The sequence below is a fragment of the Geotrypetes seraphini genome, chromosome 3 (assembly GCF_902459505.1).
Source record: "Geotrypetes seraphini chromosome 3, aGeoSer1.1, whole genome shotgun sequence".
In the NCBI taxonomy this organism is placed as follows: domain Eukaryota; kingdom Metazoa; phylum Chordata; class Amphibia; order Gymnophiona; family Dermophiidae; genus Geotrypetes; species Geotrypetes seraphini.
In genome coordinates, this window is record NC_047086.1 from 152,937,684 (window position 1) to 152,964,972 (window position 27,289).

Below are 27,289 nucleotides of genomic sequence, written 5' to 3' on the forward strand. Positions count from 1 at the left end.
TTGAAATGGCGGCGGCGTTCATTTGGGTGTTTTTTAACTTCCCGCCCTCAGTTCTCCTGATGCATCATGTCAGAATCAGTGACCAATCAGTAGAAACTGTGGTGGTTTCTTCACTGCTGTTTCCTATCAGCCCTGTCTCCTAGAAACACTTTAAAGCAGGGGTGTCAAAGTCGGACCTCGAGGGCCGCAATCCCGTCGGGTTTTCAGGATTTCACCAGTGAATATGCATGAGATCTATTTGCATGCACTGCTTTCATTGTATGCTAATTGATCTCATGCATATTCATTGGGGAAAATCCTGAAAACCCGACTGGATTGTGGCCCTTGAGGACCGACTTTTACACCCCTGCTTTAAAGGGACCAGACTTCAGGCTGGTAAATAGATCCAACTCTACTAAATGAACCTAAACAGAAACAAGGAAAAGACTCTATCTCTACCCAAAGCCCCCCCCCCCAAATACAGAGGCAAAAGGCTTCTTTTACTAAGCTGCACTAGCAGTTTTAGCGCGTGCTTAGCGCGCGCTGCATTGCCATGAGCGCTAGATGCTAATGCCAGCATTGAGCTGGCATTAGTTCTTGGCATATAGTACGGAGTTAGCGCACATGGCAATGCAGCGCGCGCTAAAAACGCTAGCGCACCTTAGTAAAAGGAGCCCAAAAGGTAGGAACAAAGTCTAAAGATAATTTTTAACTATCCCCTCTCAAAAAATCTTTAGACCAATGACAGCCAATCCAGTTCATTATTCAGTCCTTGTGGCATAACTGTATTAAGTGTGTAAATCCATTTCTGTTCTTTATAGTTTAATTTTTCTTCAAAATTCCCACCCTTATGTGTGAAGAGTTAAAGTTATCCAAAAGGTAATGTTGAGCTTGAATTAGGCATTCTCTCACTAGCATCCTCTATAATAAAACCCTTACCCGCGCATGCGCTGTTGAAATGGCATGATCCCTGCCGCCGTGATTTCTGCTTCTGTGCCGTGTTCCATTTGTGGCTTGCGGCATGTACGGTGTGTGTTGGCTTGCGGTGCGTGCGACATGCAGCAGCTTGTGGAGTGTGTGGTGGTGAGAGCAACGGCAGGAGGGTGTCTGAGGTGCTGTGAGGCATCCGGCTGCTACCGCTGCACAGGGAAGTGGAGGGGGAGAGGGAAAAGGGGCTGCTATGGTGGGAGGGATGTGCTGGGGGGCAGGTAGCAATCTTGGTTTGCTCGGGGGGCCAGAGAGAGATAGGCAGGGGGCCAGGGAGAGAGACAGAGAGACAGACAAAAAGAAGTGGAGTGGAGGGGAAAAGGGGCTGCTTTGGGGGAAGAGTATGCTGGGGGGCAGGCAGCAATCTTGGTTTGCTCGGGGTGGGGGGCAGAGAGAGATAGGCAGGGGACCAAGGAGAGAGACAGACAGAAAAAAGTAGAGGGGAGAGGGAAAAGGGGCTGCTTTGGGGGGAGGGGTGTGCTGGAGGGCAGGCAGCAATCTTGGTTTGCTCGGGGTGGGGGGCAGAGAGAGATAGGCAGGGGGCCAAGGAGAGAGACAGACAGAAAAAAGTAGAGGGGGAGAGGGAAAAGGGGCTGCTTTGGGGGGAGGGGTGTGCTGGAGGGCAGGCAGCAATCTTGGTTTGCACGGGGGGGGGGGGGCAGAGAGAGATAGGCAGGGGGCCAGGGACAGAGACAGACAGAAAGAAAGACAGACAGACAAGGGGCCAGGGAGAGACACAGACAGAAAAAATGACAAACAGACAGGAGGCCAGAGAGACAGACAGACAGCGGCCAAGGAGCGAGAAAGAAAGAAAGACAGACAGACAGGGGGCCAGAGACACAGAAAGAAAGAATTACAGACAGACAGGGGGCCAGAGAGACAGAAAGAAAGACAGACAGACAGACAGACAGCGGCTAAGGAGACAGAGAGACAGAAAGAAAGACAGACACATCTATTCTAGCACCCATTAATGTAATGGGCTTAAAGACACTAGTGTTAGAAATAGATTATTATCTTCCTATTGTTTTAAAATGAATGACCTTTTAACTATCCTTTATTCATGTATTTTAGTTAAATTTTTGATGTTAAATGTAAACCGCTGAGATGACCTGTATATCAGATTGTAATGAAACTTGAATGTTATTCATTACACCTGTAAAATAAAAAGAAATGATGAATTAATACTGTATACCTTCTTTTGGCCCACCCTGTATAAACAGTATATATAAAGTATAAAGTAAATATCTGCTATAAATATTAATTTTGGTCACATTTCTTGATACGCCATTCTTAAATGCAAGAACTTTGCATGAAGAGCCTGTAGGAAATGAGCACCCTGTTTGCTCTGTAGAATTTGTGAAAGTTGTGTGGTATAGGGTGTGTTTACGGTATAAAAAAATATACCCCCTCCTTTACAAAGCCACGCTAGTGTTTTTAGCACCAGCCATGGTGGTAACAGCTCGGATGCTCATAGGAATTCTATGAGCATCAAAGCTGTTACCGTGGCGGCCAGCGCTAAAAACGCTAACACAGCTTTGTAAAGGAGGGTGATAGTGAAGGGCATGACACTGCAAAACTGTTAAAGTGCTTGAGTAGTTTTAATTCATGGACTGACCCACCTAATTTGCCAAGACTTACCCTAAGCACCTTTAAATTTGCTTGAACAAATCAAATAGTTAATAGGCAGTCAGTCTTAATAATGCAATTATTCATGAGCAGTAGCTGTTACCTATGCATATTTGTGCCCATTTCCAAACAGCAGCTAATGTATAAGCAATTTACAGGGCAAAAGGACTGCATTTGTTAAAGATTCCAAGGAAACTCCAGAGACAGAGACAGAAAGAAAGAGAGAGAGAGAGAAGGAGGAGTTGACAGAATCTCAAGCTGTCAAGTTTCATTATTATATGTGCAGCATGTCGAGGAATTTTAAGGCCACACACTCTTCTCATTTTTAGAGGTTATCAATGAAATAGCATGGCAAGGTGAATTACATTAAAATATTTTTCTAGCCATTTCAGAAATCTCTATCCAAGTTGGCATGAGACTGGCAAGTCATGAACTTTTGACTGGAGCTCGGATTGCTGGGAAACACATCCTCCTTGTTAGTTTCGGGTGACAGTTCACTGTACTACAGATCCACTTGTGTGTAAAGAGGGGAGAGGGGAGGAGGAAGATATTAACACTGCATTTTCACAGGGGCAAGAAATTCCACCCAGCTCAAATGTGTTTTGGCCTGCCGCCTGGCTTCTGGTCAAACACATGACCATCATTCTGCGTCCTATTTCTGTCCTGGATTTGAATTCTTTTGGATGAGCAAACCCTACCAGTGGTTAAACATAGGCGGCCAAGTTGTAACAACACATGCTTTTATCCAACAAAGGATAGATGTTTTTAAAAATGAAGGGAGTTAGAGGAACCAGGACTCAATGTCAGCATCCTGTGTAATCCATCAGTTCAGGCTCCGGTGCTTCAGATGTCAGCCGATGAATATATAGCTTCAGAGAGTGAAGCAATCAGCATTTGATAAAGTCTCCGAGCTCCCCGTGACCTAGCAGTATGGATAACACTTGTGTCTACATATGAATGTAAGAAACAGATGATACTCTTGCACCTCCTTAAGTGTTGAGTTGCTGTGCAATATTAAATAACTATGCAGAGAGATTTTCTTGGGCAAAATACATTTTACTTTTTTTTATTTTTAATAATGAGGTATAATTATATATCTGTTGAATTAAGCAAGGAATAAAAAAAAATAATGCTCTTCTACCAATGACTTTAGGCAACTGGGAAAAAACTAGCAACATGATTGACTAGATGGTTTAGATCAGGGATCTCAAAGTCCCTCCTTGAGGGCCGCAATCCAGTCGGGTTTTCAGGATTTCCCCAATGAATATGCATTGAAAGCAGTGCACACACATAGATCTCATGCATATTCATTGGGGAAATCTTGAAAACCCGACCGGATTGCGGCCCTCAAGGAGGGACTTTGAGACCCCTGGTTTAGATGATATAAAGCCTAAAATTTACTTAGCTTAGGGGCCTTTTTACAAAGTTGTGGTAAGCATGAATGGGGGCTTAGCGCAGCAAAAAATAGCATATCGTGGAGCACGGTGAGTCCCACGATCAATTAAGTTAGGTGCCTGCATTAAGTTTTGGGACATGCATGCTAAAAAAATAAAGTTTTTTCTTTAGAGCTGGGAATGGGTCTGGGGGTGGAGAGTGACCATGTTCTGTGCTAATCTTTTAGTGCAGCTACAATTCCACCTGCTAATCAATTAGCATGTACTTAGTGCATGAGCCCTTACTGCCTACAATGGATGGCAGGAGGGGTTATGCGCTAATGGAAAAATTAGTACATGGCCATTAATTTAAAAAAAAAAAAAAATAAAAAATTGGCTATTTTACTCCAGTAGTAAAAATAGCCTTAGCGCATGGGAAAGACCTGTATAAGGGGATGCTACGGCCAATTTTTACCACCATAAAATAGCCTCTTAATTTTTATGTGCTGTGCCTCTGAGGAAGGAGATCATAGGGACTGCTTTGATGAGAAAGGGAAGTCTTACAATGCCTGAAGGTTCGGTATCAGCGCTTTTATTTTGTGTTGGCTCCTCCTCTTTTTATTTTAGTTTTATTTGCTTAGAAAAAGGGGTTCATAGACAAAACCGCCGAAGACAAAGGCGTGCGCCAACAACTGAGCGCAAGACGGAAGCACGCGCCGAAGAAAAAGAGTGTTTTTAGGGGCTCCGACGGGGGTTTTTGTTGGGGAACACCCCCCCCACTTTACTTAATACAGATCGCGGTGGCGTTGTGGGGGGTTTGGGGGGTTGTAACCGCCCTCATTATACTGGAAACTTAACTGTTTCCCTGTTTTTTAGGGAAAAAGTGAAGTTTTCAGTAAAATGTGGGGGGTTACAACCCCCTAAACCCTCCACAACACCCCCACAATGTGGCGCGATCTCTATAAAATAAAGTGGGGGGGTTCCCCCCTCACCCCCCGTTGGAGCCTTTTAAAACAGTCATTTTCTTTGGCGCGCGCCTCTGCGTTGCGCTCAGTTGTCTGTGCGCACCTTTGTCACAGCGCGCTTTTGACTTCCAGTGCATGTCATAACTTTTAGGCACACCTTAGCTTAACTTAAACATTTATTGGGCATATTCTATAACAGTGTACATAACTTATAGAATAATATAATAATAATAATATAACAGTTTATATACCACAGGACCATGAAGTTCTATGTGGTTTACAATAATTAAAAGATGTTACAGTTTGAATGGATTTAGCAATGTTCTGCCGGTTAACATTGATATAAAGATGTTACAAGTTGGGTGGAATTAGCGAAGTTAGAAACTAGTGATTAAGTGATCAGGGATCAGTTATTGTGGGATGGGGTTAGTTGCCTAAGTACTTAGGAACAGATATGTTTTTAGGCATTTCCTAAATTCCCCATAAGAAGTAGACGTAAGCAATTGTTCTAGATCTATACCCCATAATGCTGCCTGATGTGAGAGGAGATGTTGATGATGTCTTTTGAATTTCCGATCGGGAAACAAAATTTAAGTGTGAGCTTATCTTATGTCAGTTGGCTGAGAAACAGAAAAGGTCAGTTATGTATTTAGGGGCTAGACCGAATAGTACCTTGTAACAGAAGCAACCAAACTTGAACTTCACACGTGCCTCCATCGGTAGCCAGTGTAGAAGTTGGTAGGAAGGTGTAACATGGTCGAACTTCTTCAACCCGAGGATCAGGCTGATCGCTGTATTTTGCACTAATTGTAGTCGCCATGTATTCTTTAGGGAAATTGCCAAGTAGGCGATGTTACAGTAATCAAGTTGGCTCAGTATGAGGGATTGTACCAGAATTCTGAATGATAACACATCAAAATATGCTCTAATGGACCGAAGCTTCCAGAGAGTGAAGAAACCCTTTCTGATTATGGAGTCCACCAGGTCTTTCATAGTTAGGCTCTGGTCCAGTGTTAAACCCAGTATCTTCATAGTAGATTGAATAGGATAACTGAGTTTATTGATGCATAGTGATGATTTCGTATCAAGCAGGTGTGGCGAAGCAACAAAAAATTTTGTTTTTTCTGAGTTAAGTTTCAGTCTGAATTCTGTCATCCATTGCTCCATCAAATTTAGTACTTCTGTTGCTTTGGGAGTGACTTCTGAGAGAGAGTTAATGAATGGGATAATGATCATGAAGTCATCTTTGTAGCTAAATAATTTTAACTCCAGCTGGGACAATTGCGTACCTAATGAAGACATGTAGACATTGAAAAGCAATGGGGATAGTGGTGACCCTTGCGGCACGCCAGATGGATTGCTCCAGGTATCAGAAAAGATATAGAAATGCCCACAATCCTCCCATGCTCCTCCCCTGGCCACTCCCCCTTTTCAGGTTCATGCACTAAAACTGGTGCTACCAAGCTGTGCCCATAACTTCTAATTGGTGTTACTTAGGATCAGTTATGAGGTGTTATTTGCTAATTATCAGTGCCGATTGGGCTTGATATACAATTAAGTTGTGCATGCAAATCCCCTTTGTGTACCAATTTGCACACACAGTGTAAGGTGCCATATATAGAATTTGGGGGTATGTGCATATATGCTAGTATATGCATGTAAAATGCCTCTTTGACATGACTCAAGTGTAGGTGTGTTTATTTGGGTTAATCCAAAGAGCAATAATTCTGATGATATAAGTCCAATAATTCATCAACATTATTTAAATAATGTTGATGAATTAAGTCAAATCTTTAAAAATAATGTTGATGAATTAAGTCAAATCTTTATACATAGGTGAAGGTTTTTATGATCAATGAAAGATATCCACAATTCCATTTTGGATGATATTATTATGATTCTAGGAGTGGCAATTCTGAGATCTTTTCCTTCACTTTGTTAATTAAGATTTAATGATTGGACTTATATCATCAGAATTATTGCTCTTTGGATTAACTTTTCGTGGATCTAATTATTATTAGTTAATCTTATTCTCCTTTTCTGTGTTTATTTGGGTGGTATGTTGGTTGAGTCATGATTTGCACGACAGTGCCAATTATAGCGAACATTTCAAATGCTTTTGCAGGGCAATTTTATAAAGATACATAGGCGCCTGCTTGCTCCCCCCCAACCTAAGTGATTTGCTATAAAATTACCTACAGCATCTTTCAATCCAATGCACAGGGCTTCCATTTCACTGAATGACCAAATAAGAGTACTTATGTTCTCTTAACTGCTAATGGTTAAAATGTAACCTGTTAGGGCCATGCAATGATGAGAAACAGAAGAAGGAAAATCTAATGTGAATTTATGAGAGGCAGCTGCTGACAAGTAAATCAGATTAACAGGGGAGCAAGTGTATGGAACAAAGTGGCATTTGCTCAGACACTGAACTGCTTTCAGAGCACTGGGTCAGTAGTGGTGACAGAGCCATCTGTCCTGTCTTTTTTGCCCTTCTCTGTCTGCCGTTAATTTTCCGCAAAGGCTTTGGGTGACAGCTCCCTCATAGTGACCATACTTGGAAACAAGGTGTATGATGGGCAGGAGAAGAATGGGACCAATCTGTTTATGAAGGGAGGGGGAGGGAGGGATAGGGAAGGGAGACTGCAGCCATGTAAACCTGAAATGAATGACATCACAGAGAAACCAATGGCTATGGATTACAGACCTGACTTTTTCCTCTCTGTTTTGTATAGGCCCAGTGAAACATTGCCCCCCCCTTCCCCAGTCCTCATTCTGTAACAGGCATTTAAATTTAAGCACTATTTGCACATTTAATTATAGAATATTAGTGCTTACACATGTGAATATACACTTATGTATGTAACTGCAAGCAGATCCTTCAGCGCCATTCAGTAATTGAATTACAGAATTGCTTAGAGTGTACTGTAAGTGCAAGGGAGCTTTCACAGGGGAGAAGCTTAGGCGGGGCATAATGGGGGCTCCCACTTATATGTATAACTTACAGAATACTATTTATTTATTTATTTAGATTTATATCCGTCCTCCCAGAAGATCTCAGAATGGGTTGTAAGTTTACATACATAATAAAACATATCAGGGTATAGTAATGTAGAGAATGGCAATACATTTTAGCTCATGACATGATAGGACAATACATAGGGGAGCATTATAGTAGTCAAAAAGCATGGCAATACTCAAGGCAAGACCTCATACAACATGGGGTTGTGATGTTATGAGTTTAGTATGACATTACGGTAACTAATAGAGCTTGACAGTATATTATAGTGCCTGACAGTATGAAGTGTGGTAAGGCAGTACATAACAGAGCATAGCAGGAACATGACAGTGAATGGCCTGGCAGGACAATACATAACTGTGAATGATAATATAGTAGATATGGTATAGCATGGAATGTCTGGCAAAGTGTGGAAGTGTCAGCAATGACAGTACATGGCATGGCAACTGTAGGTTATGTGTAAAGTGACAAATTTAGGAGTGTGCATTTACATCTACTATTGATATGGCATAATTACTTATGCCTAAATATAAGGCACGTTGATGCTACTATTGAGATAGAGATGGAGGAAGCCACTGGTTTTCGTGGAATCAATAGAACTAAATAAAAAGGACTCAAAAAAATCTTTACCCACAATGTCAAATTAAACTACAAAAAAGGGAGTAAATTTCCAACTCAATATAGATATCACCATATTTCTCCGATAATAAGACCTACCCTGAAAATAAACCCTAGCAGGATTTTCAGGGTAGGTTTTACCCCAAAAATAAGCCCTAGTCCCGGGATTTGCTGGCAGTTCCCCTTCCCTCCCTCCCTTCCCTTGTGCAGCAGAACCCTTGAGCGAGCACCGTCCCCTCTCCCGAGCACCTGCTGCACAGCTGAACCCCCATCCTTCCCTCCCTCCCATCCGATGGTCTAGTTTTGGGCATTTGGGACTTGGGCAATTTTTTGGTCAGGAATGTGTTTGTAGTGGCAGTCTGGGCGAGTAGATTGCTGAAAGTAGAGGTAGGCCATTCTTAAAAAAAACCCTCATTTTGGATATTTTTTTAAAGAATGGACATTTCCCTGCTGCCTACTTTCAGCATCTAGGGACTTAGGCCAAATGGGGACTTAGACATTATTTTTTAAAAAAATTATGCCCCTCCAGGTGCATGTCGAAACCCAAACTGAAATGGGCTTAGGCAACCAACATTCTGCACAAACTTTTCTAACTGTTGCAAAGCTATTTTCTCCAAAACCTTTCCCAAAAATGGAACCATCAATATTGGACAGTAATTGCACATCAAAGTAGTATGCAAACCTTCCTTTTTTAAAATTGATTTGATAGTGGACTGTTTACAGATATCAGGAAGCACACCACCACCTCAAAGATTTATTCACAATCTTAGTACCAACAGGAGAAATCTCCAAAGCTAACTGTCTTACTATCCCAGATGAGCATGGATCAATACCTCTCACTACCGCAAGAACATCAGACTCTACTACTTCCTCAAATAACACCCAATCATTTGACCTCCTATCCAAACTCCATAATGCTCTAGCTCATGCGGCATCATCCTCAACACTACTTAATTATCTGCCAAAAAATCTGCATACTCATCTGTGTTAGGACCTTTATACCCTTCTACCAGGTAACACACTGTATGACATCTGAACAACAGATTTTATCAGACTGAACAAATCCAATTTATTATAGTGCATTTGTTGAATATCTTTTTAGCTGTGCTGGATTAATAAATCACAAGCACACTCACATGAGTGACAGTCATTATCAAAAATGTACTTTTACTAAAAGCAAAGTGGATTGAATTTCAGAACAATGAAGTTATTGGGATAAAAAGTTACATTCATTGTAGTTGGGGTACATTTACTTATTAACTCAAAAAGTAATATATTAGGCAATAACTTAGATAGGATATTAGATAGTGCTAGTGAGGCGCCAGCTGTCTTGGTACATGTAGGTACTAATGACATAGGAAAATATGGGAGGGAGGTTCTGGAAGCCAAATTTAGGCTCTTAGGTAGAAAGCTGAAATGTAGATGCTCCAGAGTAGCATTTTCAGAAATGCTCCCCATTCCACACACAGGACTCAAGAGGCAGGTAGAGCTCCGAAGTCTCAATGCTGGTTGAGACGATGGTACAGGGTTGAGGGATTTAGATTTGTTAGGATCTGGGCTACCTTCTGGGAAAGGGGGAACCTATTCTGAAAGGATGTACTCCATCTTAAGTGGGCTGGAATCAGGCTGCTGGTGCTAATGTTTAAAAAGGAGATAGATCAGCTTTTAAACTATGATGGGGAGAAAATCTAACAGTCACCCAGGAGCAGATGGCTCAGTGTGGAGTATCCTTGAAGGATACATTACATTAGTGATTTCTATTCCGCCATTACCTTACGTTTCAAGGCGGATTACATCCAAACTAAAAACAAGAATTACATTTCAACTTTGAAGTAATAGAATAAACAATGAGATAAAATTTTAAGGGATAATTATGGGTTTTAGATAATGTTTGGTAATTAGAAAAAAATTAGAGAGTACTAAGGATTTATAGAGTGTTGGATGTTGGGTTAGGATTGTTGTGCTGGATAGGTTTAACGTGATAGGATATTGTTGAATCAGAACATTTAGGGAATCTCAATAGAGATTTCAATAATAGTGAAAGAAAGCCAAGATTTCTTAAGAGGGAAACAGAGTAAAGCTATCAAGTTATCCCTGTCATCTTCTAAGCAGCCTCTAGTTACAAAGAAAACCCACAATTTGAAGTGTCTGCATACAAATGCTAGAAGTCCAAAATTAAAGTAAGAGAGTTAGAGCATATAGCACTGAATGATGAGGTAGATATGTATAATAGGCATCTCAGAGACCTTGTAGATTAAGAATTGGTTATTGGACAGAAAACAAAGGGTAAAGTTAAATGGCCATTTTTCTCAATGGGAATGGTGGCTATTTAACTTATTTATAAGTGATCTGGAAATTGGAAATGATAATTGAGAAGATTAAATTTGCAGATGACTCTGAACTTTTCAAAGTTGTCAAAATGCATGCGGACTGTGAAAAACAGCAGGAAAACCTTAGAAAATTGGAAGACTGGATATCCAAATGGCAGATTAAATTTAATGTGGACAAATGCAAAGTGATGCACATTGGGAAGAATAATTCAAGTCATAGTTACCGGATGCTAGGGTCAACTTTGGGGGTCTGAAAAAAGATCTGGGTGTCATCGTGGACAATTCACTGAAACCTTCTGCCTAATGTGTGGCAGCAGCCAAAGAAGCAAACAAGATGCTAGGAATTGTTAGAAAAGGGATGGTAAATGTTTATTATGTTTATTAAAAAGTTTTAACCACACTTCAATTTTTCAGCAGCACATATTATATAAAAATTCAAAAACGAAAAGAACACCATTTAAAATAGGAAAGCAAAGAAGAAAAAGCAAAAAAAAAAAAAAAAAGGTTTTTTTTTAGTCTAAATCTTGTTTAAATAGTTGCCAAAAAGAAACAGGATCCTAAGTCACCGATCATCTCATAAAATGCTAAACCAAAAAGATGCATCTTAACCATTGATTTGAATTTTACATAGGATAACTCAGAACGAATTATAATTGGAAGGAAATTCCACAGTTGAGGAACTGCTGCAAAAAAGGCAAACTTCTGAGTTAATACTAAATGTACCAAATGAACAGCAGGTAAGGCTTATAGGGAACTAATAATTTTCCTAAATAGTCTGGTTGACCTGATTGTAATGCTTTATACGCAAGCATTAAAGCCTTATGCATAAGACAAAATTTAACGGATAGCCAGTGATGTTATAATGCCTCTGTATCGCTTAATGGTGTGATCTCAACTTGAGTATTGCGTTCAGTTCTGGTCTCCTTATCTGACAAAAGATATAGTGGCACTAGAAAAGGTTCAAAGAAGTGCGACCAAGATGATAAAGGGGATTGAACTCTCATATGAGGAAAGACTAAAAAGGTTAGGGATCTTCAGCTTGGAAAAGAGACGGCTGAGGGGAGATATGATTGAAGTCTACAAAATCCTGAGTGTTGTAGAATGGGTACAAGTGGATCGATTATTTGCTGCATCAAGATTTACAAAGACTAGGGGGACACTCGATGAAGTTACAGAGTAAAACCAAAAAGAGGACATTTTTTCACTCAGAGAATAGTTAAGCTCTGGAATGCATTACCAGAGGATGTGGTCAGAGTGGTTAATGTAGCTGGTTTAAAAAAAAGGTTTGGACAATTTCCTGGAGGAAAAGTCCATTGCTATTGAGACAGACATGGGGAAAGCCTCGTCTTGCTCTGGATTAGTGGCATGGAATGCTGCTATTATTTGGGTTTTATCCAGGTACTTGTGACTTGGATTGGCCTCTGTGAAGATGGGATACTGGACCATTGGTCTGATCCAGTAAGGCTATTCTTATGTTCTTACTTTCACTTACATAAATTCTTAATGTGTATTTCATGGTACTTTTACTTAAGTATTAAAATATACATTTATTTTTACTTAAGTACTTTGACCAATACTTTGAATGACACTGATAAGCTATACCCCAGGGCCAACTCCTAGCTCCATACCAAATACCTCAATGAAAGCAATAGAAAAATAGCAATCCCTCCTATTCACAGTTCTGTTGCTGATAATGGCAGGCAGAGCAGTCAGGGCATGAAACAATATTACAAGTACCAGTAGACAAACAGAGCAGACCTGCTGGTATAGGAGCATGAAATTTATTAAGCATAAACACTTAATGTGGCAACATTTTGCCTTTAAGAAGATAGAGTCAGGGGGTAAGACTAAAGGGGATTCTAAACACACCATCCCCTTGTAGCATAAATCAGTTCACAATATCTTTCTCCAGGACCTTGAATAACTGTAAGAAATGTGTAAGGCAAACATGTACTCAGTAGAATAGCTACACATAGGAATTTTGCCATAACAACATGTGATCAATTAACTCCTGGGCATGTACATCACGTGGGCTCCCAATGCCAGGGAGTTAATTGCCATATATGGTTATTGAGAAATTTCTACATGTGGCTTCAGATATCCTAAAATAATTTCCTGATTTGTGATTGTTAAAACATTAATGACAGTACTAATCAATTACAGTGCCGTTTCTTCTTCTATGCTAAGCTCTTTAGGTAACCGTCCTGTATGATTAATGGCCAGCCCCTTAATTCTATAAACTTGGGTGCCCAACTTTATGCTTAACATGCAAAGCTGGGCACCCAATTTGTAGAGCAAGGTCAGTTGCATGCACAGTTTAATAATTGGCTGTTAATTGGAGATTAAATTGGCTGTTATTAGATTAAATTGGTATTGGCACCATTTGGCGGTTGTTTGTGCAACTGACCGTAGTCGCTATTTGAGAAGCTGCATTTGCAATATCTGTTGCATGCAACTTCTAGGGGGGCATGCTTAGGAGTTACACGTGCATGCTATAGAATATTAGGGGTTATGCACCTAGCTGGAAGATAAAAGCACTTACATTAGCTTTTGGCATAGTGTAAATGCTTGTGCCTAAAGTTAGGTGCAAAACTGCGATCTTATGCTAATATTCAATAATGACAGTTCCATGTGGAATTGCTGTTACACAATTCAGACTCGGTGTATATCATCCTGGCACCCAAATTTCACCACCATTTATAGAATATACCACCAGATGTACTAAGTATTGTACCATTGGCAAAAGGGGGGAGGGGCAGTGGACATTTAGGGAGAAATTCTATAAGTGGCACTAAAGCATAGGCACCTATAACGTACAGTAGGTGCCTACATCAATTTCAAAATTAGAGTTAATGGCATCATTGACGAGCTTTAACAAGCTCATAATGACAAAAGAAGTTAAGTCAAGTTTCAAGTTTATTTAAATCTTGATGTACCGCTCATCAAATGTCTGAGCAGTTTACATTAAAAATAAATAAATTTTAAAAGGTCAGATACAAGGATTACCAACCCTCCCCCTTTGCTAAACCGCGATAGCGGTTATTAGTGCAGGGAGCCGTGTTGAATGCTCCGCGCTGCTCCCGATGCGCATAGAATTCCTATGAGTGTCGGGAGCAGCGCAGCTCCCTGAGCTAATAGCTGCTATCGCAATTTAGTACAAGGGGGGGGGAGGGAAGACAAATAATGAGATACACAAGGAGCACGGGTGAGAAACAATCTGTTGATAGTAAAGAAAACAAAGGTAAATCACAAAAGGAAAGAGGGTATAAATTTAAAATAATCCAATCCTTGTCTAAATTAAAATAATCCTATCCTTATTAAGGCAAAAGGAAATGTGCCTTAATGAAGATGCATTCAATACATAGATAGAACATTCCAATAAACGCAGTATTTAGTCCCCAAAGAATTAAATGAATAGGACATCAATATGGAAATTATAAGTGCTTTTATAATCTTAATCCTCTTACCTTTCTCTTCTTTTAAAAGGTCATTAATATTAATCTTAGTCTTCTTACTTTCTTCACGTAAAAGACCTTTTACATTTAAACTGATTAATCATTCTTAACATTATCTCATTTCTTGAATCATTTCAAAATAATTAAAGCTTTTTCTATCAATTTATTTTTTTATATTCTTTCTTAATTGACCCTATCCTTGTGTACAAACCTTAAATGTTCCTTTTTTTTTTTCTTTTCTTTTCTTTTATAAATTGTATTTCTACCCTTTACCTACTTGTTCCAGTTTGTATTAATAGAACATAATGATTAGTCTGTATAATTTTGTCTCATTTGTATTTGTCATCCCTGGCTTTTATTGTATATTAGAATTATGTAATACGCATTGAAATATTGGATATTGCGTAAAATCAAAATTTATTAAACTTGAAAAAAACTTGAAAATTTAAGGCTAGATTTAAACCTAAGTAACACTATTCAAATTCACTCGCAATGGATTAAAAACTAAACTATTTAGTACTTCTACTATTCCATTGAAAAACTACCATAAGACTCATCAAACTATCTTTTTCAGCGGACTTTTTCCTTTTTCCCTTTTTTCTAAGTGGAAAAATAGCCTCACACTTACCAGAGGGTCTCACCAATAGGTGTTAATATCCAATTTTATGGTTGCTTTTAACCACCAGCCACCCGCTTAATTTTTATTTATTTTTATTTCTATTTTTTAATCTTTTTTTTATATATATATATTTTTTCTTTTCTTTCCTTTTCCAAACCTTTTGTAAAAATTTAAATACTTCCTTTCTTCATTTTTTTTAAAATATCAATATCATAATAAACTGTTATTGTCTTTCTTCTCGAGAAGGCTCGTGTTAACAATCCACTTCATCAATGTTCATTCACATCTTTAGGTCTTACACTATTTCATACGAGAAATATTTGCTGAAATAATATATACTTCTAGACTTTAAGGGCTTCTTTTACAAAGGTGCGTTATGGCCTTAACACACGGAATAGCGCGCGCTAAAATGCCACGCGTGCTAGCTGCTACCGTCTCCTCTTGAGCAGGCAGGAGTTTTACGGGTGGTGCGTGCGCTAAAAACGCTAGCGCACCTTTGTAAAAGGAGCCCAAAATGTCTTCTGAATTCATCGGCATCAGTACTTATCTGGAATATTCAACTTTCAAGTAGCGACCATTCCTAGCCACTTTCTTCACAGGTAACAGCAATTACTGTGCATAAGATTCACTGAAACTGCTTATGCACAGTAATTGCTGGTTACTTGTGAAGAAACTTTTTTGATGAGAAACTTATTAAGGTTTCTCAATGGAAGAGTAGAAGTACTAAATAGTTTATAGATTTAAAACTAACCAGGGAAGTTTTGTCATGAAGATAGGAGGGCAGAACATTCTATAATGTAAGGATTGTAACTGAAATAATAAATTTACGAGTGATATTCCATGTAATATGGCGGATTGAAGGAACAGTGAGGAGATTTGGTTGGCTGGAGTGCAATATTCATAAGGGATTATATGGAATAAGTAATCTGTCTATGAATGCTGATAGGTAAGAACATAAGAATTGCCTCTGCCGAGTCAGACCAGAGGTCCATTGTGCCTAGCAGTCAGCACCTGCGGCAGCCCCCAGGTCCATGACCTGTAAGTACTCTTATATCTAAATCTTTTATTCCCTACTCATTTAATTTCCTGTATTGTAGCCCTCTATCTATACCCTGCAATCCCCTTTTCCTTCAGGAAGTCGTCCAATCCCTTCTTGAAACCCAATATTGTTCGCTGTCCTATCACCTCCCCCGGAAGCGCATTCCAGGTGTCCACCACCCTCTGAGTGAAGAAGAACTTCCTAGCATTCGTTTTGAATCTGTCTCCTTTCAATTTTTCTGAATGTCCCCTCTAGCCTGAAGAATCTGTCCCTCTCCACCTTCTCTAAGCCTCTCATGATTTTATAAGTCTCTATCATGTCCCCTCTAAGTCTCCGCTTTTCCAGGGTGAAAAGCCCCAGCCTCTCTAGCCGTTCAGCATATGAAAGGTTTTCCATGCCCTTTATCATCCTCGTTGTTCTTCTCTGGACCCTCTCGAGCATCGCGATATCCTTCTTAAGGTATAGCGAACAGTACTGGACACAGTACTCCAGATGCGGTCGCACCATCGCTCGATACAGTGGCAGGATAACTTCCTTCGTTCTGGTAGTGATACCTTTTTTGATAATGCCCAATATTCTGTTTGCTTTCTTTGAGGCCGCTGCACATTGTGCCGCCGGCTTCATCGTTTTATCCACCAATACCCCCAAGTCTTTTTCTAGGTTGCCTTCTCCCAGTACTCTCCCTCCCATCGTGTAGCTGTACATCGGGTTCCCTTTCCCTATGTGCAAGACTTTACATTTCTCTACATTGAAGCTCATCTGCCATTTATTTGCCCACTCCCTCAGTTTGTCCAGGTCTTTGCATTCCTCAACAGTTCTGACCCTACTGGAGAGTTTTGTGTCGTCCACAAATTTTATGATTTCGCACTTTGGCCCTGTTTCCAGGTTATTAATGAATATATTGAACAGCAGTGGTCCCAGCAATGACCCCTGACCTGTGGGACACCACTTATGGCCCCTTTCCAGTCAGAGTAGTGTCCCGCTTACAATGTATTAAGAAAATATATTTAAATAGAAGGTCAACATTCAATCCCTATTAGGAAAAGTATTTTTCAACCATCCACAAAAGCTTTCTATTAAGTAACTCTTCCGGCCCTCAGAAATGCCACCAGTTGTTCAATAGACTTTCATAACAGCTGGCTTTACACATCCAATCTTCACCGGGTCATTTTATGATGGGTATTTTATAATTTGACTCAATATAAGATAGTTAAACCAGTTTACTAGGTTATATCATATAACAATTGTACTTAGCTTGGGTGGTAAACAGCTAGGGATCAGCACGTCAACATGTTTCACCCTTAGGGGGGTTTCCTCAGGGAAAGTTAGGTGCTGATAAGCATTATTAGGCACTGGTAGGCGCCTACATTAGGCGTCTCAATGTAGGTGAGGTAAACCCTGGCCTACATTAGAGATGCCTACAATATAAGCGTAATTCTAGTAAATGATGGCAGATAAAGACCTAATGCCTGATTGACAGGTCTAGTGATTGACAGGTCTAGGCCTAGTGCATGTAGCCCCTAAATATTAACTTTTGATGAATGTAAATCTGTACATTAGGGTCTGATTTTATAACAGAAAAAGTCAGATTTTATAACAGAAAAAGTTTTAGAGGTTCATAAACTGATGCTCAGGCGTCCATACTGTAAGGAAGTCTTTTTTTTTTTTTAAGAGATATATTTATTTTTAATTCCAGCTTTCACAACAAAATAAAAGTTTACAATAAGAACATATATTTAGTGCCAGAGAAATATTTAGCATCAAGTTTACAGCTTTAAGACAGTAATAAAGTGAATCTCTGATGTACTAGCCTAGAGATTTAACTAGATAAAATGAATATCATATAACTTCTATAATCTGCTTTTACATTTTTAAATTCATGGATGCTGGAAAATCCCTTTAAAACAAAGAAGTTTGCTGCAGGTACAATGTATGTATGAAATAAGCAGAGAAATATTAAAACTGAAAATAAACAAAATGTAAAGTAATTCAATTGAAGTTATATTCCAAGTCCATAGGCACTGACTATACAGTACATTGTCTTATTCTCCCATTTTACAGTGCAACTTCCATCAGTGGAGTTGTCCCAGAAGCATGCACTTGCTTTATGCATCCCAGCACTATTCTTTTGCATAATTACACAGTTAACAATATACTTTAAAGGCTTTTCCAGTTTTGCTAGATGACCGAGAGTTGCTTCTACTATAGACGTACTCCAACGATTTACTCTATTCTGTTGGTAAGCACTACCACCAACTGTATTTTCTATTGCCTCTTTAATGATAAGGTTTACTTTATCAACAATATTACCACCAAATTACTTTATCAACAATACCACCAAATTAAAGTCTTCCATAATTCCTAGTCACACACTGTAAGGAAGTCTAAATCCTGATTTTACACCCAAACTGTATCCCTAGGAATATCTACACACAGATTGTATAAAAAGTAGGTGCACTTTTTCTGTGCGTGGAATTTTTATGCATATATCTATGGGTAAAGCGGGGTTTACATACAGCAAAACTTTGCTGAAATTGCCCCCATGAAGTACCGAGATAAGATGTGATGTAGCTACAACATTCCTAAACTTTGTTATTATGGTTCACCACAAAAATGCCAATTGCAGCATGCATAAATTTTATGTGAACTTTATGACTGTAGTGAGTCTGACAGATTTACCCTAGGTAAATCTCTGCAATATCAGGATTATCCTCTTCTTGAACTAGGCTGGAATCTGCTCCCTTCAATACTGAATCAAACATGTAGGCGTGTCCTCAGTGCTATCGATTCTTAGTGACGATTATGAGTTCTCCTGCTTTCTTTCAGGATACCAACATGGTGAAATGGAAAATGTTCTATGAATAGTCAATGACTATCATGATGTCAGCTGAGGGACATCTCAGTGAATGCCTGGGGATGGTCACAACTCAGGTTATGCACAGCTGACGGGACTTGTGAGTAGCCACTACATGTTCCAAAGTGCTCTGGTTTCCATAGCAATAAAAGGGAGGCATTTGTTCCCTCATTAAAATCACTCAAGTTACTGTTTGTATTTTTAGCATATCATATCTTGTTAACATGCTCATTGGAAAGGGTGCAGATGTCAAATATTAGGGATATACACAGGCCAGAGGTTTTGATTCATTTGCCTTCCCCCCTTTCCTTTAATTTTTGGCCATTTTATCAGCACAAATATTAATTTATTTAACACACACTAGAACGTTTTAACACATGCAAATTGATGGTATATGTGTTCATTCATAGGATAATGAGAATTAAATCAAATTTGCTCACACCGAAAATTTTAAGGCTCCTTAATTACCCAAATGTGAGATAAACATTCTTATCAGCTCTGTCACATAAACGCCATTTAGGAAGACCTATATTTCAAGTAGTGCAGACAATTATCAGCCTCATTTTAATACAGATGAACTTCATTGTTTCTTTAATGATATTCTTCCTCATATAGGACATTGTGCACATCTGGAATAGAGACAGAAGCAGCACACTGAACATGCTTAAACTCTGATATCGAGGCACAGGTAGGCAGAAATAGCAGCTATATTGAAAACACTGAAATTTATGCCTGCTTGGGAGCAGGCCTAAATATTAGTACATGGAGGGTAATTCTGTAAAGGACACCTACCTGGAGGCATCTAGAAGGAACCTATTGGGGGTTTATTCTATAAAGAAAAACAAGAATACATTTTCTTTATAGAATAGTAGACACCGTTCACTATAATTTTACTGCAGATTTGTTGGATTTTCTTTTTGTCCTTGCTTTATAGAATAGTAGCTTAACAGGTCAAATCTGAAAGAGTAGCCCAGTGGTTAATGCAGTGGGCAAGAATCAGGGGAATTGGATTCAATTCCCACTGCAGTTCCTTGTGACCTTAGGCAAGTCACTTAATCCTTCATTGCACCAGGTACAAAACTTAGATTGTCAGCACACTAGGAACAGAGAAAGAATCTGTATATAATAAGCTGCTTTGGTTGTACCATAAAAAGGCAATATACCCTTATATTTAGGCTGGATCACTTTTAGCTGCCATAGAGGGGCATAATCAAAACATACGTCTAAGTCCGATTTGGGCATTTGGCCAAAGTCGACAGTGGGAAAATGTCCATTTTCGAAAAATACGTCTACAATATATATTTTTTCATCAAGGTGCACCTGCATGGTAGAATGCTACAATTAAAATATGTGCTAGGATTTTAACCCATGACCTCTAGTGAGCCACAGCTACTTCCTTTTGGTTGTGGAGGTTCCTACTATGAAAGCTTAGTGATCCTAGCCATGTGACGGTGAAAATACCTGAGAAGATCATAGCTTAGCAGATCCCTAAACTATCATATCAGATGGGAGGAAGAAAGCTATTAGTGGAAGCTGCTGCGGCTTAAAGGGTAAAAGCCCTGTTCCCATCTTCCATAGGTCATAGGTTCAAATCCCCACACATATTTTAATTGTGGCATTCTACCTTGCAGGTGCACCTCGATGATCTCACAATGAGATTAGTATTGTGCAGCTGCACACCTCCATTTGCAATGAAGTAGAAGTCATGCTAAGGTCTGTATCTGTTTTTTCTGTTTTTAAGCTTTTGCAAATGAAGTTATGTATGCAATCTATATATTTTTTCATGTGTTTTCTTTGCTTTCAAGAATGAGCTCATTGGAGCACTGTTTAGTTAGAATAAAAGGGTAGCTTTTTAGCAAGAAACCTAAAGCTGTTTTTTTTCATGTGCTGTGCTTCAGTTAATGGATCTTGTCCTCTAATTCAGTGGTTCCCAACCCTGTCCTGGAGGAACACCAGGCCAATTGGGTTTTCAGGCTAGCCCTAATGAATATGCATGAAGCAAATTTGCATGCCTATCACTTCCATCATATGCAAATCTCTCTCATGCATATTCATTAGGGCTAGCCTGAAAACCCAATTGGCCTGGTGTTCCTCCAGGACAGGGTTGGGAATCACTGCTCTAATTAGCAAATAGCATTGCTGTTTGTCCACAAAAATAGAAGGTTTTGCATGCAATATATCTGTTTTGATGTGCCCTTTTTTCTGGTGCCTTATTAAATGTATTTTGAGCTTAATAAAGCAAAAATAAAAATCCAGAGAGCTATTTAGCAGATCGCATTAAGGACATCCAAACTGTGCCTAAGCTCCATCCATAGAACTCAGATCTATCTGAAGCTCAAACTATGCTAAAAAGTAGACCTGGTTTTTATTTGCCTACAATATAGGCATGAGATGGATGCCCTAGGTTGCTCAAAGCTATGCAAATGAATGGAAGGACGCCCATATTGAAGTCTTGCCCATTCCATGCCCATTCCACACCCATGCCTATTCCGTTAGGCATGAGTTTCCCAATGGGCGTCCATGAAATTGTGGACTCACCTACAAAGTGACGTATACATCCTTTGGACGTCCATGAGCCAATTATTGCTAGTTAAGACACTTAAATGGCTTATTAACCACTTAGTTTGGATGCCTGCTCAGAGTTGGACAGGGCTTAGGCACCCTTTATAGAATCAGGGCCTAGATGTGTCCAGCGCTAATTGGTTAGTGCAGCTAAATCATTATACACTAACCAATTAGCACATGGTGAGCACAGGAGCCCTTAACACCTACAAAATAAGTAGTTAAGGGCTCAAGTGCTAATGACTGTGATCTAATGGGAAGGTTAATGTGTGGCCATTATTGCACAAATGGAAAAATATGGCCATTTTACAGCCGCTCTAAAAATGGCCTCAGCACATAGGAAACCCAAGCGCTAATCACAGCACAGGTAACCTTTTAGCATGGCATTTTAAAATGGCCCCTAAGTCAGGTATTCTTTATACCTGGATAAATTTTATGTGGACAGCAAGTTGCCTGCACAACATTTGGCCAAGTGTATTGAAAATATTCAAATCTTGTATTTTGTCTGGCTATATCTGAAAGTTATATTCATGTCGAGCTTGGAAACTTTAATGTGTGGATGGACTATTTTATATTGCTGTGGGACTGGAAGTGACAAAAGGATAATTTCACTACTGTATACTGCAAACTCGAATGGTTGGGAATCTAGCTTTTCCTCCGGGGGTTGGTCCCTCTGTTTTTGGCGGATGGCGGGCTCGGGGAGTTGAGCAATTGATGCATGTTCTGCGGGATGATGGGACTCTTCTTTCCTGCAATGACCTGACACAGAGAGGTGTCCCTGGGCCTGGACTTCCTTTTGCCTATTGTCAGCTGAGGCATTACGTCGGCTCTCTCCCGGGGGGCTCCTTGGGCGGGGATTTTGGGGTACACTTGCATGCTTTTCTGGAGGTGGATCCGGAGACATGGGTCTCGGTCTCTTATTGTTATAAACAGCTTCAGGATTTCGGGCCCCCAGGGCTTTTCCTCTTATTTTGGAGGCCTGGCAGCACGATCTGGGGAGGTTCCTTTTTTCACTTGGGGCCTTGAAGCATACTACGGGCCTGGTTTATAGTGCTGAACTGCGGAAATGTCATTTCTGTACTGTCCTCAGAGCTTATGTCTCTCAAAGTCAAGCTTATTACATGGGGTGTGTTGATACCCGGTTATGTGGGAGCTGCTCTGTTGAGGTGAACTGTTACTTTCATGTTATTTGGAGCTGTGCGGGCGTCCAGGTTTTTTGGAGAGCCCTGGCATCCTTCTTGCGAGAGCTCCTACACGTGCCTGTTCCTGTCTCTGCTTTTTCTATGCTATTTGCTCATTTCTCTCTACTCTCTGTGTATACCTCTGCAGAAAAACTATTTCAGAGTAAATGTTTTATTTTGGCGAAAAAGTGCGTCTTGCAATGCTGGCTATCTCCGGAGCCACCCTCCTTTTGGTGCTGGAGGAATAGGCTCCACGAGCTGATGCGCTGGGAAGCTCGGTTGGCTTATTCTTTTAGACACATGAGCCAAGATTTTGTGAACACCTGGACTCCATATTTGGACATTTTGTCTCCAGAGAGTCGTATTGAATAGACTTCCATTGTATACAGCCATTCCTGTGTAAGCTCTGCTACCAGTCTGTGCGTTGTTCTGGGTGGGGGGAGGGGAGGGGTTCTGGGTTGGGTGACAGCAGACATGATGTCACTGTGGTAGGTAGATCTTATTATAAAATTGAAATATGCTTGTGTTGCTCTGGTTGTATCTATTCCATAATAAAAAAAAAAAGATTTGAACATAAACCTAGATTTTTGGGCTAAAGATATGGCCCTTAAATGGGGGTCTTAGTATATATTCAAGTCTTAATATTACTAGTACTACTGTTTCTCATTTCTATAGTGCTGTCAGACATATGCAGCGCTGTACATTAATTATGTAACAGACAGTATGTACATTAATTATGTAACAGACAGTCCATGTTCAATAGAGCATACAATCTAATTAAGACAGAGAACAAGAACAAATAGGGATAGGGAATTTCTAATAGAGGGAATGATAAAACAGACATGGACTCATCGCAGGCCTCCTCAGGCCTATTATAAGCCCTGCTAGTCCAGTGGTGAGCCAGGGCAATAACAATCCTCCTATGCTCCTGCCCTGTGCAGTCATACTACTCAAAATGGTTTATGTGAGTTCCTACAGTAACCTTATGAGACTTACGTGAGTTTGGTTTATATTAGAATCAACCTTTCCCTCCCCCCCTTTTGGGGGGAGGGGGGAAGAAAGGCTACCTTGGTTTGTATTCAGATGGGTTTATATTTCAGTATACACAGTATGTTATATGGACTTTGAAGAGAAGATTGAGATGAGTCAGAGTTTTTTCTGCTCAAGCAGTTTCATTTCACCAAAGTGTCCCCTGAAGAAGGCGTTTTTATACGCCGAAACTGGGATCCTTGTTGGGACCTACTATTTCTAATAAAGACATCCCCCTTGCCTTTCCCTGTTATCTTTACTTTACCATTTACTCATGCTGTTTTAGCTCAAGTTCCATTTTACACAATGAGACCTAGTTACTAATAACTGTGGCTGACAGTAAAATTACTTGTCTTATTGGTAACCAATATTAATAACTTCCCCTTAAATCTTTTTCCTTAGTTGCCTTTTTTTTTTTCTATTTTCATGTCTTAACTAGCTCGTAACCTCCACAAAAACAAACAAAAACCAACCTGATTCCTAGGTGTATTTGTAAAATTCTGTATACATTTTGTTGTGCTATATAAATGTTTAATATACATTATACAACTGATTTTAATAACTAAATGGCACTCAACTTCGGCAACAGTTTGTGATGGTAGCATTTCAGTGAGCACTTTGCTAGGTTTAGCTGCACTTTGCTAGAAGATACAAACGGGAGTTTAAATTCCAAGTGGGATTGTGTTTCAGAACTCACATTGTGATCCCGCATGGGCAAATGCCATTCCGAGCAGTATTTGATCTTTCAGTTCTGTGAGGCATTTCATTAATGAGATTAACCTCTAAGCAGCTCAAACCATCTATCTAAGGATGGTCAGACATAGCCAGTGGGGGTGGGGGTCCAGAATTGGAAAGGAAACCCTCCTATTTTGCATAGCTCTCAAATTTCCACCTCAACCCAATCCAGGCTGTTCCATTGGATGGCAGAGTGCTTCAGCTTTTGCTTCACAGGCATTTTATCTCCAACGGGTCACATTGGTAGCATTAATTATTAATCACGTACATCACTCTGTGTGCAAACCAATAATTCCATCTATTTCTACCTAAGGCTTCTGTTTACGGTCTGCGTGTGCCAAGCATTCAGACTAAATGAAAATGTAGCCTCCGTGAGCCATGCAAGGCATCCCTAATAACAAGCTGCAGAAACTCTCCAAAGCATTGCTGCTATGTTGTGGGGAATCTTGAGAATCTTATACTTAACTCACCATGCCTTCAAGCTTTTTAGTAGGACTGGCCAGTTGGGGGGGATGGTCAGGGCTGATGATTATTATTGTAACACTTACATCTGTCATGTCCAAAGAAACAGGAAAAGAACTGCCCACTAGCAAATTACCTGTGACAGGATAAAAAAAAAAAAAGGAGGCAATTTCATTACAGTTTATTTATTTTGTAGCAGGATCTAAAGGTCTACAGTATGTAGGCTTTGAGTAGCCACAGTTCAGTCACACGTTGTTATGCGTCTTGTTCTTTTTTCCCATTGGGAGTTTGCAAGAAACAGAGATAAATTTGAAAAAATATAAGCATGAAATAATGATGTGGATGGGGCAGTATGGCCTGTAGTTAAATATGAAAAAACCCCTGAGGTTTTGATTGTGGGGGATATTGGCATTGTGGGTAGCCCTACAATACTTACTGTTATGGGCACACAATTATTGGTAAAGCCATTGGTTCTTGGGGTATGGTGATATTCTCATCTCTCAATGAAACAACACATAGCTAAAGTGGTCCAAGGAGGATATGCACAACTTCACATCTTATTTAGATTAAAACTGATCTCCTGCCTGTGGATTTTTGCTCTGTCGTTCAAGCCTTATTATTATCTCGAATTGATCACTGCAATCTTTTGTATCTCAGATTGTCAAAGACTCAGGAGGTACATTACAAAACAATCAGTTTGACTGCTGTATCGGTAGCGGGCCCAAGACTTTGGAACTCAATAAAAGAAATACTAAGATTCTGTGGAGACGTCAAATAATCTAAAAGATTGCTAAAGACCAGTCTATTTGTGTGAGCTTTTCTTACTTCATCATTCTGAAACCAGTATAGAAAATAGGGCATTGATATGTGACTTGGATATAAGATAATGGTTCTTAATAAGTGATTTGTATATAAGATGATTCCTAATAAGTGTTTTTACTTGATAAATGGGGGTGATCGGAGGCACGCCCCTAACCAACTGCATGGATTGCTAAATCCCTGGCAGTAGTGACAGGAGAAACAGACTCCTGTCACTACTGTAAGGGCTTCTGCCGGCTTAAAAATTTTTTTCTTTTTAATTGGGCAGATATTTTGCGTGTATTACACACGCAAAATAACTGCTCGGTTATAATAAAAATAAGCCCTCCCCCCCCCGAAATGCCTCCTCCCTTCCCAAACCCCTACAAAATGCCCCGTGCACTGATGCTTCCCTGCCGCCGATGCCCCACTGAACACAAGGCAGGAGGGATACCATCTCCCTCCTGCCATCGTAAATGCCACCTGGCTGGGCCCGGCCCGGCCCAGCCCACCTCCCTCCCTGTAGTAGGCCGTCTATGGCCAATCAGGGACTTCCTTAGACTCCTTCCTAAGGAAGTCTCTGATTGGCTGAGGTGCCCCAGGCCTTTCCCAAGGGAGGAGCCTGAGGCACCTCAGCCAATCAGGGCCTTAGGCCCCTCCCCGTGCATCAGATGATGCATCAGGACTTTTGCCCTTTCTCCTGCTCCCGAAGACCACCATTTCTAAAGGTACAGGGAGGGCCGGTCCAGCCAGCCGAATGGCCTACTACAGGGAGGGAGGTGGTCTGGACCCGACTAGGCGGCGTTTGCGATGGCAGGAAGGAGATGGCATCCCTCCTGCCTTGTGTTCAGCGGGACATCGGTGCACAGGGGGGGAGCGTCAGCGCGGGGGCATCGGCGCAGGGGGAGGCGGATTAAAACCACGGGCTGGCAATTATATAGAATATATAAAAAAGGAATAATTCCTTTTTTATGTATTCTGTAAAAATTGCCAGCCCTATGGTTTTAAAGGGCAGATGAGGGCAGGAGAGTCAGCCAGGATAGAAGCGACTGGTCTTCAGCAGTCGCTTCTTTTATGATTGGCAAGCCCAATCAGTGTTAGCTAAAGTGTTTAGTGAATCTCTGCCCTCCCAAATTTGCATGCACGGATCGGGAGGGGATCGCTAAACACTTTAGTGAATCGGGTCGGAGGGAAATCGGGTCGCAAAGGGCTCGCAAACCGATTGGTACACGATCGGTTTGCTTAGTGAATCTAGCTTTCAGTAGATAAGCGGGATAGAAATTTTTAACATAAATATATAAATAAATAATAAATGGCACAGAGCATAGGGACAAGAAAAAGAATAATGCATGTGACCTAACACAACCCATGTTTCAGTATGAAGCCTGCGTCAGGGGTCTTAAAAACACAAAGTCACTTGTTTAAAAAGATCTGTAAGGAGTAAAGTCTTGCCATTCTAATTGTACAATGCTTTGTTAGGTGAGAATGAAATTATAATGCTTTCGGCATCTTCATCTAGGGAATAGCTTACAAAAATATCATATTAAAGCCACACAATTGCAGGATCTATAGAGTAAAAAAGAGGTCAACCTGGAAATATGGAATGGAATTAGTATTTACATTGGTGTGATATACAGGCTTCCTTCATAGACAAAGTG